This window comes from Haematobia irritans, chromosome 2, assembly GCF_050003625.1.
Source record: "Haematobia irritans isolate KBUSLIRL chromosome 2, ASM5000362v1, whole genome shotgun sequence".
Lineage (NCBI taxonomy): Eukaryota > Metazoa > Arthropoda > Insecta > Diptera > Muscidae > Haematobia > Haematobia irritans.
Genome location: NC_134398.1, coordinates 161,006,536 through 161,020,174, shown reverse-complemented (window position 1 = coordinate 161,020,174; position 13,639 = coordinate 161,006,536). Strand labels below are relative to the sequence as shown.

At 30.1% G+C, this 13,639-nt stretch overlaps 1 protein-coding gene and 1 long non-coding RNA gene across 2 annotated transcripts in view; one reads left to right on the top strand and one right to left on the bottom strand.

Moving 5' to 3' along the window:
• Positions 1-13,639, bottom strand: part of LOC142226648 (uncharacterized) — a 73,538-nt gene that overhangs the window by 6,676 nt on the left and 53,223 nt on the right. The gene's annotated exons all lie outside the window — the stretch shown is intronic.
• On the top strand, positions 8,422-8,804 carry LOC142224308 (uncharacterized). Its single transcript, XR_012719114.1, has 2 exons — positions 8,422-8,546; positions 8,611-8,804. It is a non-coding gene; the product is annotated as an uncharacterized LOC142224308 (long non-coding RNA).

Here is a 13,639-nt window from a genome sequence, read left to right as displayed (position 1 = left end):
TATTATAGAAAATCTTGTCAATATTATATTTCTACAGAAAATTTTGTCAAAATCTAATTTCTGTTTTTTTCGAGCTTGGGGTCTTCTATAGGTATTTTATTTGTTTTTCTTCAATATTTGAATTGCTTCTTTAGGAAGTATTGATCGATATGTTTATTATAATAAATTAAAAATAGTATGAACTATGTATGTGATGATCACTATCTGAGTACAAGCAACATTAAATCCATTTTCAACATAAATAATAAAAAATTTCACATTCTACCAGGCGAACATAACAAGTAGGTAGACACAACTAAGTTTCACTTACATCTGTTACAATAACAAAACACAACACATAGTCTTATTCGAGTCAGAGAAACATCACTGCTCTCGTCTGGTTTCTGGTTGCTCATTGTTTCAGCATATCATTTATCTGTATATGTGAGAGATTTTCTCCTCGTCAGTGATGCCAACTCCCGAAGGGCAAAAAGCACCAAAAATATATTTTAAATCGTAACATACCAGTTCCCACCATAAAAACAACTCCACCCAGCTAAAATTCAATGTACTACAAAAAAACTTTCAACGATGTTTTATAGAACTTTTGGGTATTGAATTGATTTGTAGCTTTTTTATTTTATGAAATTATGAACATCTATCTATCCAAGTGTACAGCTTTATTTAATGCTTATTTAACTTTCATTCAATTCATTTTGGACAGTAATGAATTTCAAATTTCATATGTTTTTTCAGAAAAAAATAATTTTTCGACATTAAATTTGGAAATATTCTCTAGTATTTTAATATATGAAGGGATTCTATTTCTTATTTTAATTATGAGTGCTTTTGTGAATTTCATGGAAACGTTTTTATTGACATCCATCAGAAATTCTACGCTCGTCGATAGACTTTTTAAAAGAATACTCTAAATAACAATATTGAATAAAAAAGGATCAATACCATCTTCATAACAAACAAATTCTATATTTGGCAATATAGTTGAGTTTCTTAAATTTTGACAGTCTAATCAGAATTTTCAATACTGTTAAAATTAAAAAAAAAGCACCAAAAGCACTCAATGAAAATACCAGAAAGCACCAAGTTGGTGCTTTTTTTGAAAAGGCACTAAAAACATACTTTGGTGCTTTTTGGAAATCAAAAAGCACCAAATTGGCATCACTGCTCCTCGTTGTTGGTACGTTGTGAATGTGTAACATTTCTAAGTTGTATCTTAAGGTGGGTATTAAGTTCGAGTTTAAGGTGGGTATTAAGTTCGAGTTTAGCCGCTAACTTTCACTAAAGTGAAAACTAAATGAGTAAATAACGTCATAAAATTATACATATTTGTCGCAGATTTCATTATAACTTAATGGGGAATATCCCAAAGCAAATTTTCACAAAGTTTATATTCCTTAAAATGGATTATTAAAGAAAAGTAATCGTGAAAAAATGACGATTTTAGCGGCTAAACTCGAACTTAATACCCACCTTTAGCCGCTAAAATCGACATTTTTTCATGATTACTTTTCTTTAATAATCCATTTTAAGGAATACAAACTTTGTGAAAATTTGCTTCGGGCTTTTCCCCATCAAGTTATAAAAAAATTTGCAGCAAATATATATAATTTTATGCCTTTTTCTTACTGATTTAGTTTTCACTTTAGCGATTTTAGCGGCTAAACTCGAACTTAATACCCACCTTTATGCGCTTTATATATATCAGTTATTCCGGACGGAATGTCGGTGTTTGTAAGGAATCCCATAAACATGCAGCAGTATCGATTATGCCGCCGGACTTAACGTATAATGTGCACAATATATGGGATATGTTCGACACGAGCACTGTCGTCCGGAATAACTGATAGTCTGTAAAGCGCATTAGTTGAGTTTAGTTTTGTAACAAATGTGAGAGATAGTTGTATCTACCTACTTGTTATGTTCGCCTGGTAGAATGTGTTATATTGAGATGTCTATTATTTATGTGGAAAATAATGTATTTTAATTCTGTTTGTACTCAGATAGTTATCACATAGTTAGTTTTATACTATTAATTTAAATTATTTATAATAAATATATCATAGATCAAAATCAATACGAAATATTGAAGAAAGAAAAACAAAAAAAAAAATCTCAAGCTCGAAAAACATAACATGTATTTGAAAATAAAAACCGAAAAAAAAACAAACAACATAAAATTTTTCATTTCTATAGAAAATTTTGTCAAAATTTTACTGCTATAGAAATTTTTGTCAACATTTTATTTCTGTAGAAATTTTTGTCAAAATTTTATTTCTATTTGTCAAAATGTTATTTCTATAGAAATTTTTATCAAAATTTTATTTCTATAAAAATTGTATCAAAATTTTATTTCTATAGACAATTTTATCAAAATTTTATTTCTATAGAAAATTTTGTCAAAATTTTATTTCCATAGAAAATCTTGTCAAAATTTTATTTCCATAGAAAATTTTCTCAAAACTTTATTTTTAATAGAAAGTTTTGTTAAAATTTTATTTCATTTCAATAGAAAATTTCATTTCTATAGAAAATTTTGTCAACATTTTATTTCTATAGAAAATTTTGTCAAAATGTTATTTCTATAGAAAATTTTGTCAAAATTTTATTTCCATAGAAAATTTTGTCAAAATTTTATTTCTATAAAAAATTTTGTCCAAACTTTATTTCTATTCGTTTTGTTTGTTATTGTTGGCCTCTCTTCAATCGTTATTATTGTTTTTGATCTCAGCTTAAAGCCATGCATTGACTAAACTACAAGTGTAGCTTAACCAACAGAGGAAAAGTATGCTTGTCAAATTTATTTGGACAAAGCCCTATAGACTGCAATTTATTTCTATAGAAAATTTTGTCAAATTTCATTTCTATAGAAAAATTTTGTCGACATTTTATTTCTATAGAAAATTTTGTCAAAATTTCATTTCTATAGGAAAGTTTGTTAAAATTTTATTTCTATAGAAAATTTTGTCTAAATTTTATTTCTATAGAAAATTTTGTCAAAAATGTATTTCTATAGAAAATTTTGTCAAAATTTTATTTCAATAGAAAGTTTTGTTAAAATTTTATTTATATACCAAATTTTATCAAAATTTTATTTCTACAGAAAATTTTGTCAAGATTTCATTTCTATAGAAAAATGTTGTCAAAACGTTACTTCTATAGAAAATTTTGTCAAAATTTTATTTCTATAGAAAATTTTGTCAGAATTTTATTTCTATAGAAAATTTTGTCAAAATTTTATTTCTATAAAAACTTTTCTATGGAAATCAAATTTTGTCAAAATTTTATTTCTATTGCAAATATTGTCAAAATTTTATTTCTATAGAAAATTTGGCCAAAATTTTATTTCTACAGAAAATTTTGTCAAAATTTATTTCTATAGAAAATTTAGTCTATAGCCAAGTAATCAGCGCATGCCTTCACTGCTATCAATTAATATCCCTAGAGTGGCTAAAACACGTCGCTTGTTTTAGAAGTTCGTCTATCAGCCTCAGTATCACTTGATCAATATTCAGAGTTGACAATGCCACAATTGTGTATTCATTGACAGATAGTGAGCTTTCAGTAAAGCTGACTAATTCATGCAGTGCAGTCTCAGTAGACCTGCCTTTTGAGTAAGCAGCACAATCTGGAAGATTCGAAGAAACGCCTTTTTGGTCATCTGTAAATCAGAGAGTCCTCGCTCTCCTTAAAGATGTTAATTTCGCACAAATTTAGTGTGAAAACTACTAACCTATAGGATTATCTTTGATGTTCCAAATGATGTCCTGCTCCAAATGTTAGATTACAAGACATGCAATGACCCCAACTACAATATGTATATAATGTCTAACTAAAATTCCTTTTTCATTGTTTGCAAATACTTTGAGGAGTTTCTAAATTTAAATTTCTTTCTGAAACATTGAAAACCAAAAACCATTTCTATCCACCTCAAAAACTCAGAATACATTTCCTAGGAATTCCTTTGTGTTCACAACAGACATTGCAACGCCAACCATAACTAAAATATACAAATGATTGCGTATTTCACACGCAATTTTCCCTACGCATTCAAAGAAAACTAGATCATACATCTGGAGGAAACAATGGTAATAGTTACAGATGATACTTGCGAATCAGTCGGCAATGAGTGATCTTGCAATGTGATCGATTGTATGATGTCAATAATGCCACGCGACCGCCATGCCGCGCTGAACTCCAAAGGATTTTTAAAAGAAGAACAACTACCGAATTGCTCTGATATTCAAAGTGAAATTGATGAATTCTAATAGATTCTCATACCCATGTACTTATTGTGCGTTGTTAAACATACAAAAAGGTAATAAAACAAAAGAAAGGTTTAGGCGATAATTACAGGTTAGCAAAACAATGGTGACCGCCTTCCGAATTGAAGAGCAACGAGCTGGAATGTAAAGAAGAATTTGAGAGAAAATCCATAAACGATATACACAAAGGGGATGATATCTACGATTGTGTGTTGAAATGTACGGAAAATGGTACTTTTTTTCAATTTTATATCATCACGGAGGAGTGATGTTGTGAGTTCTCTAATAACAAAAAGATTCTATTTTTTAGTAACAAATGACCTGCTAACAGTCTGATGCTCAGCAGAAGATGATTTGACTTTTCGATTTTTTTATTTAAGTTTTCAAAAGGCGATTTTCTTAACTTATTTTTCAAAATCTATACCATTTCCATTTCATTCCCTTATGTACACGGATGGAAAAGACTGTTTTTCATATGTTTGGCTATAAACATTATATGTTTGGAACACAAATTTTTAAACACAATATTTTTGAGTGCAAGCATATAATGTTCATAACTAGCATAACATGTTTGGGACATATATGTTAATATGTTAGAACATATTATGTTTGGGACATAAAATGTTTGTAAATATAATATGCTTGGATGCAAACATATATTAATTTAGAAATAGCCTATAAACATATATGTGTTTAGTAGCTTGGAGCGCTATTTAACAGGGAGCGATATTGAATTAAGTTGGTGGTTGTTGCTTGTTATTACAAAATTAACATTTTATTTTCCCTTGGGCAATTGATCAGCTACTTCTTTGATCCTTACAAACTGTGTGGTCCGCTGTTCGAATCCCCGTCCGGCAAAAGGTAAAATTAAAATAAAAAAAATCATAAAAATGAATAATTTCTTCTACAATGTTTGTATTACAGAAAAAGGTGCTAAGAACTAAAAAATCTCGTGGAAGTGAGAAAGATGTGAGGGAATATACAATTAGGCAGAAACAAAATTTTGAGCATTCAGGTCGAAAACCTATGTTGTTAGCACCTATATTACCTGTTTATTTTCATAATTCATTATGATTGTAAATAAATAAATAAATAAATAAAATTTTGAGCACAATATTGTTTGGGAGAATTTTTTTAAGCATATAATATTTTTGGGTGCAAAATGCTTCCAAACATATTATATGTTCACATAATAACATATTGTTTTTTGGAAGACAACATTATTGAATTTGGATGCAAAAATACAAAATGTTTGGAACTTAGACTACCCAAACATATATTGTTTAGACCAATATGCTTTCAAACATATTATATATTGGAAGAGATCAAACATATAAATGTTTGGGCAATACCCAAAAATGTATATGCTTGAAGCAAAATATGTTTGGGAGTATATGTTACAGAAGCGATTTTTTGTGAGGGTGTATGGAACAAAATGTAGATAAAATGGCCGTGTCGGTCACGGGGGCATAACTCCATCCGATGATTTAAATTTTCAGTAACTCTGAGGTAAAATAAACAATCCAAGAGGTGTGTTGAACTTATCTCAGGAAAATTTTGGTAGATTTTAGAAAAATTAGGTAAATTTTAGAAAATTTTGACTAAGCTGTGTTACAAAGGCAGATACCACGCCACTTTCACAAAAATAAGTAAATAGTTTCCGACAAATTCAAGATAATTTATTTGACATACAAATTATTTGTTTTTCACTTGTAAAAGAAAATTTCGTAGCGTGAAAGAAAATATTGTTCAAAATTGCAAAAATATCTTTAGTGCCATGTGAAGATCAAGATGGGCACATTTACAAATTTTAAACAAGCAAGTAAAGTCTAAAGTCGGGCGGGGCCGACTGTATATACTCTTCACTAATATGTAGACCAAAATTTGTGTTACCATCCCAACTCCTTAAAATTTGCTGGGGGTTATTATGCAGGTCTATATATTCCCATATACAAATATTTATATCTTAACCGATTTGGAGACAATTTTTTATACTACAAAATAATATTTACAATTTTTGCTACTTATTAGTGGCGATTTTACAAGGATATTGGTTAGATCTGGCCAAGATATGTGGTCCATTGTGGGCTGTGATATATTAGTTGGCCAAGTCGGGCGATATTTCCACAAGTCGGACCTTATTTAAAACTCAACCGTTCTGGCATTACAATGTGTAGCATATGACTACGATATGGAGAAATCATCACAGAATTTTGTGTAAAATGTGGGTATTTTGGCCATATTTACATAAACCGCAAGAAAAATATATGGAGGCTTTATCTAAATCTGAACCAAATTGGATCAAGCTTGACACACTTAAATATCATATTAAATATATCCTCTGTGGAAACTATCGAGTCAATTGGAGGAAAATCCCATTGAAAATGGGTCTAAAATATGAAACAGTTTTGCATATTTCCCCAACTCTGGCGTACATATATATGAGAGCTATATCTAAATCTCAACCGATCTCAAATTTGACATGCGTAGTGATATTAATAATTTTGCTATCTCTGCAAAATTTCACGTAAATCGGAGTATAACTTTGGCCTCCGTGGTCATGTGGGTGTAAATCGGGGGAAAGATATTATGAGAGCTATATAGAAATCTGAACCGATTTCAACCAAATTTGGCACACTTAACCATACTATTAAACGTACTCCTTGTGCAAAATTTGAAGCAAATCAAGCCAAAACTCTGGGTTTCGGGGCCATAAAAGTGCAAATCGGACGATTTTGATAAAAACGTAAATTATGACCAGATCGGCGATAAATATATCTGGCAGCTATATCTACATCTGAACCGATTTTCTTTAAATCAATAGCGATTGTCTTTGAGCCAAAGTAAAACTCTGTGTCAAATTTGAGGACGATCGGACTTAAACTGCGAACTGTACTTTGCACATATACAGATAGACAGACATCTCTAAATCGACTCAGAATTTAATTCTAAGACGATCGTTATACTTAAAGATGGGTCTCAGACTTTTCCTTCTTTGTGTTACATACAAATGCACAAACTTATTATACACTGTACCACAATAGTGGTGAAGGGTATACAAAATTCTGAACTATTTTGTGGGAGATACGAATTTAGTAAATCTTTATTCTTAATTTTTACATTTTTTTCTCTTTTTTTGTTCATTTAACTAACATACGCAAAAAATTATTGAAGACAAAATTGGATTTGGTGCCATATAGGGTTCACTTTTTTGAGTGTGTCAACCACTTATCCTTTTTTCTAGCAGCAGCATCTTAACTGAAATGTTGAAGGCTTTTATAATCTGCTCCATAGATTGTTTGACATCCTAGACAAAGCTAATATTCGACTCGGGTCTTTCATATTCTAAGAATGTTACATCCAAAGAAATTTGTTAATAGACAGCAGAAAAATCAGCTAAGACAGCAAAACGTCTCCTGAAAAAGGAGTCACTGTTTGTTGAAATAGAAAACAATGTCTGCTATTATAGATATTTAGGGACTTTTGACTTTTGGATATTTGAGGCCATAAATGTAATATTATGTTAGAAATTCAAGTGAATCTGATGAAACATATCCCTCTCTCAAGGAATTTGGAGTATTCAATATTTTTGTTTTATTTCTAGAGTTTAGCTCCTTTTAGAAAAAAAATCATCAAGATTTTAAATTTCAAGCAAATCGGATGAAAATTGTTTCTTATATGGTCTCAAGACGTCAAATCGGCATATCAGTCTTTTTGGGGTCTATACACAGAAAAAAGCAAACTTTTTTTTATAGCAAGAATGAACAAAAATATATGTACGTATGTATATACTTTATATAGGGGGAAATCGATATTTTGTTACACACGGAATGACAAATATAACAGCAGACATTGACTGCTGTTTTTAGCCGAATTTTCGCCCCACATTTGGGCCAAAGCTAAAATATGTAGAACAGCTAGCATGACATAATCTCACAATAATCTAAGCGAGTACGATTTTAGAATGGTACTATGGGTATTATATTGCAATACAATATATCATTGTTGGTACAAAATATACCAACACTGCCATCTCTGTTGCATACATATTTCTAATTAGCGGTACTTACAATTTCAATGTATTCTCTCTTGCTCTCTTCAAATTCAAAAGAGAACACACTAACATATTATTTACCTGTAGTAACCAATGAATATCACCAAATTGACGAAGGCTTGATCAAGAGAACATATAACGAATATGAAAAATCGTCCATGTAACATAAAAATTGTGACAATAGACAATGCGGCAAGAAAGGATCAAGGATCGCTATTGTATCACATAATGTATAGTCTGCCATTGAAGGCGTGTTTGATTTAAATTTTGACTTTTTGATTTTCTACATTTCAGTTCTGCTTTTGTTGCGTGGACCAGAAGAGATCATCGTTCGTTTTCGTAGATCATTCGTATTGTTTGGCAAAACAATAGCCTGGCTAATGGTAATCCTTAGAGATGGATATTGTATTCGCTTTGTTTTTAGTTTTGTATTCTATTCTTTCAATAGGGTTTGCAGATTAAACGATGGCGCTAAATTGTCAAAAATACTTTGGTTATTTGTTTGCTTTTTCCCATGATTCTCAAAGACTTTAAGGTTCACTCCTTTGCATGCACTTGTTGTCTTGTCCATTTGTGTCTTGGCCTTTATATCTTTGGAATTTTATGCTGTTTCTATTATTCTCCACTCTCGATAGGATAGCTCACAATTGTTTTATTTTTTTTTTTTTAATTACCCCTAAACTATTTAAATCCTACGGTTTTAAATATTATTAGCAAATATTTTGCTTGTGGGATTGGTGTTAAAATTGCATGATTTGTTTGTGGTCATGTGTAATTGTATTACGTATATTCCTTTTGTTTGTATTCCTTGAATTTTATTTCATTCTAGAAGATATTTTTTCGAAATTCTCGGTAGAACACCAGAAATGAGAGGTGTCAAACAATAACAGGTGTTAGTTTTTTGCGTATATCTTAAAAAAATTAATACAATGGAAAAGTAGGTCTAAGTTTTCCGAATAATTTTACACATTTATTTTGCAAAATATTGCAAAACGAAGTTGATAGAAAAGTTCTGTTTTGTCTCGTCCTGATGTTCTCTATTCTATTCCATATACCCAAGTTACAGAGGCATTTTTTTGAGGGTGTAGTTTTAGTTCATAAAATTTTTGAGATATACTTGGAATAAAGAAAATACCATTGGACTGGGGAAAATTTCTTTTAAACATTTTAAAAATAATCTAAAAAAAAATTTTAACACCAGTTTAACAATAATACACCCAGAAAAAAGTGACCCCTTCTTTAAGTTAAAATGAACTCATTGTGAAGAAAGTTGAACTTCGACATTTTTATTTGTTTGAACGATGTGATTTTTGTAGAAATTAGGAATAATGCATTCCATATATTAGTTAACATTTTCCTATATTTATATACCACTATACTACAGAATGAAAAAATTTAACTAATTTGAATTCATATATGGAATGATTTTATTGAAATTTTTTCATTCATTTCGACAAATCTTACACATTTGTGGTAAAACTTTTACTTCATAATTAGAACTGCTTACCTTCGTTTTTAAATACAATTTTATTTATTTCTATAAGCAATTTTATCTTCAATAAAAGACATGTTTTAGTAATAAATTGAATATATTTATTAAGAATCAACAGCATCGAATCTCTTTGAAATATTAGTTTATTATTCCACTATTTCCAATTTCCATGTGATATTATCAACTGTAAAACGCACTTTTTCTTCTTCTTGTACTTTTCACTTTTAATAAGTTGCTGCTTAACGATTTTGTCCTCCTTTTACAATTTCAATACCTACAAATATAAAAAATCATAAAACATTTTTGTTGCAAAAGGTTAGCGTCACTGAATATTACCTGATAATTGAAGATTCCAAAATGAAGACAAATGAAAGGGTTGTTATTCTGCTGGTGTTTTCTTTCTTTATACACTATCACGAACATTGATAGATTTATTTAAAAAAAACGAAAATTTTTCTCACTAATTTAAAATAACAAATATTTTATATATTTTATTTGTTATTTATTATATTATTTTACCATATTATTTTTTAACAATCTCTCCGTATACCAAAACAACGCGATTCCAACTAAAAAAACAACCGACGCGCAAATATATCGATTACACCCACGCGCAAACACATCGATTACGATGACAGGTATCGATTACAGGTAGACAATAGAAATTTAGGAAAATTTCCTATATTCTAACAAGTGTGTTTCCTTAAGTTTTGAAAGGATTGCATAGTTCTTAGTACGAATGAACTAAAATATTTTTATATGCCAAGTGTTGTTCGTATGTATGAAAAACTTTCTATTATAAAGGAAGTCGCAATTATCATTTTATAAGAAATTTTACTAATTTTGAGGAAACTTGGTTTTAGTTCGGTTTTTGTTTATTTTTACGAATGCTTTGTTATCGGTGAATAAAATTTTCTTTTTCAGTAGTAAATTCTTATACCCAGCGAAGAAAATAGTATGAGTAAAATTCCATGCCTTATTCTAGTTAATGAACTATTCCTAACTGCTTACAGTTTAGGATTTTTTTACTGAAACGAGTAAATTTTATTATTTTTCACAAAAAATTACCTTAATGGAAATAAAATGGATAAACTATATTGATGAAAATTTTTTCCTTTAGTTTCGAAGGCACTTTTTTCTGGGTGTACAAGACCAAAATCACATGCTTCGTAAACAGCAGCGACTAATAAATTTCTTTGGGTGTACGCCAAAAGTCGAATTTTCAGTAATCGTAAACGTCGATTTTTCCACATTTTATCGACTTGTCCAAATTTTGAAAAACCCAAAACATCAACTTTTTATATCCGCCACCATAGGATGGGGGGTATTATATTAACTTTGTCATTCCGTTTGTAACACATCGAAATATTGCTCTGTTGAAATTATTTCCGAACGAAATAAGCTATTGACTTGAAACTTGGCACAAGTAGTTGTTATTGATGAAGGTCGGATTGTATTGCAAATGGACCATATCGGACCACTTTTACGTATAGCCCCCATATAAACCGATTCCCAGATTTGGCTTGCGGAGCCTCTTGGAGGAGCAAAATTCATCCCATCCGGTTGAAATTTGGTACGTGGTGTTAGTATATGGTCTCTAAAAACCATGCAAAAATTGGTCCATATCGGTCTATAATTATATAGCCCCCATATAAACCGATCCCCAGATTTAAACTCCAGATCCTCCGGGAGGACCAAAATTCATCTGGTCTGGTTGAAATTTTGTACATGGTGTTAGTATATGGTCTCTAACAACTATGCAAACATTTATTCATATCGGTCCATAATTCTATATAGCTCCCATATGTAAACCGATACCCAGATTTGAACTCCGGAGCTTCTTGAAGAAGAAAAATTCATCCGATCCGGTTGAAATTTGGTACGTGGTGTTATAGTATATAGTCTCTAACAGTAATTGGTCCATATCGGTCCATAATTATATATAGCCCCTATATAAACCGATCCCCATATTTGACTTCTAGATCCTCTGGGAGGAGCAAAACTCATCTGATCCGGTTGAAATTTGGTACGTTGTGTTTATATATAGTCTCTAATAATGCCAAAAATTTATCCATATTGGTCCATCAAATTTCATCCGATTCGGTTGAAATTTGGCACATTGTGCTAGTATATGGCCGCTAACCTAACCTAACCTAAGCGACCCCCATATTTCAATTCTGGCTCTCTAACTACCGAGCAATAGTTCATATCGGTTCGTAATTATTTGTAGGCCTCCCTATATTTACCGGTCTAGAACTGAATTATATACGTATGTATGTAATCTGCACCCAGAAAATAGTGCCTTCGAAACTAAAGGAAAAAATTTTCATCAATATAGTTTATCCATTTTATTTCCATTAAGGTAAATTTTTGTGAAAAATAATAAAATTTACTCGTTTCAGTAAAAAAATCCTAAACTGTAAGCAGTTAGGAATAGTTCATTAACTAGAATAAGGCATGGAATTTTACTCATACTATTTTCTTCGCTGGGTATAAGAATTTACTACTGAAAAAGAAAATTTTATTCGCCGATAACAAAGCATTCGTAAAAATAAACAAAAACCGAACTAAAACCAAGTTTCCTCAAAATTAGTAAAATTTCTTATAAAATGATAATTGCGACTTCCTTTATAATAGAAAGTTTTTCATACATACGAACAACACTTGGCATAGAAAAATATTTTAGTTCATTCGTACTAAGAAGTATGCAATCCTTTCAAAACTTAAGGAAACACACTTGTTAGAATATAGGAAATTTTCCTAAATTTCTATTGTCTACCTGTAATCGATACTGTCATCGTAATCGATGTGTTTGCGCGTGGGTGTAATCGATATATTTGCGCGTCGGTTGTTTTTTTAGTTGGAATCGCGTTGTTTTGGTATACGGAGAGATTGTTAAAAAATAATATGGTAAAATAATATAATAAATAACAAATAAAATATATAAAATATTTGTTATTTTAAATTAGTGAGAAAAATTTTCGTTTTTTTTAAATAAATCTATCAATGTTCGTGATAGTGTATAAAGAAAGAAAACGCCAGCAGAATAACAACCCTTTCATTTGTCTTCATTTTGGAATCTTCAATTATCAGGTAATATTCAGTGACGCTAACCTTTTGCAACAAAAATGTTTTATGATTTTTTATATTTGTAGGTATTGAAATTGTAAAAGGAGGACAAAATCGTTCGGCAGCAACTTATTAAAAGTGAAAAGTACAAGAAGAAGAAAAAGTGCGTTTTACAGTTGATAATATCACACGGAAATTGGAAATAGTGGAATAATAAACTAATATTTCAAAGAGATTCGATGCTGTTGATTCTTAATAAATATATTCAATATATTAATAAAACATGTCTTTTATTGAAGATAAAATTGCTTATAGAAATAAATAAGATTGTATTTAAAAACGAAGGTAAGCAGTTCTAATTGTGAAGTAAAAGTTTTACCACAAATGTGTAAGATTTGTCGAAATGAATGAAAAAATTTCAATAAAATCATTCCATATATGAATTCAAATTAGTTAAATTTTTTCATTCTGTAGTATAGTGGTATATAAATATAGGAAAATGTTAACTAATATATGGAATGCATTATTCCTAATTTCTACGAAAATCACATCGTTCAAACAAATAAAAATGTCTTTGGCGCTATACGAAGTTCAACTTTCTTCACAATGAGTTCATTTTAACTTAAAGAAGGGGTCACTTTTTTCTGGGTGTGTTTTTTTTGGTCTAATATATAGCACGTATGAACTAACTTACAATTTAGAAGACGATGTTATGAAGTTTTAAGATACCTTGCCATCGGCAAATATTCCCACAACCCAAGT